The sequence below is a fragment of the Corvus kubaryi genome, unplaced genomic scaffold (assembly GCF_017639235.1).
Source record: "Corvus kubaryi isolate FWS band 111438036 unplaced genomic scaffold, C.kubaryi_AGA036_p1.0 37352, whole genome shotgun sequence".
In the NCBI taxonomy this organism is placed as follows: Eukaryota; Metazoa; Chordata; class Aves; order Passeriformes; family Corvidae; genus Corvus; species Corvus kubaryi.
In genome coordinates, this window is record NW_024581114.1 from 600832 (window position 1) to 601331 (window position 500).

Here is a 500-nt window from a genome sequence, read left to right on the forward strand (position 1 = left end):
GAGCGTGTGGTGCTCATGGTTTGGCAGGTGTGTGGCACCTCCCTGAGCGTGTGGTGCTCTTGGTCGAACAGGTCTTTGCTCACCCACAGCCCTCACCGTCACCCCAGCACCCAGCTGGGAATGGCCAAAGGAGAGTGGGTCGGGACAGGGCTGAGATCCACACCCCCAGTGGGATGCCCAGGACAGTGAGGACACCTCTTCTCCCTGGGACAGGGACAGCGGGGTCACCTCTCCCTCTGTCACCCTGCTCTGGGCCAGCATGGGCCACCCATCCCCTGCAGCCCTTCCCCAGGTCCCAGTGTCCCTTTCCAGGTGAAGCCGCCCATGGATATTGTGTCCACCACTCCTTTCCCCAGATCCCAGTGTCCCTTTTCAGGTGAAACCCCATGGAAACTGCCCTATGCTCGCTCCCTCCCCAGATCCCAGCACCCACTCCTAGATGAAGCCCCCACAGACACTGTGTCCTGCACCCCCAGATCCCAGCACCCACTCCTAGATGA

The 500-nt window shown here is 61.8% G+C and overlaps 1 protein-coding gene across 4 annotated transcripts in view; it reads right to left on the reverse strand.

The window, feature by feature from the left end:
* Positions 1 to 500, reverse strand: part of PRDM16 (PR/SET domain 16) — a 289426-nt gene that overhangs the window by 31189 nt on the left and 257737 nt on the right. The gene's annotated exons all lie outside the window — the stretch shown is intronic.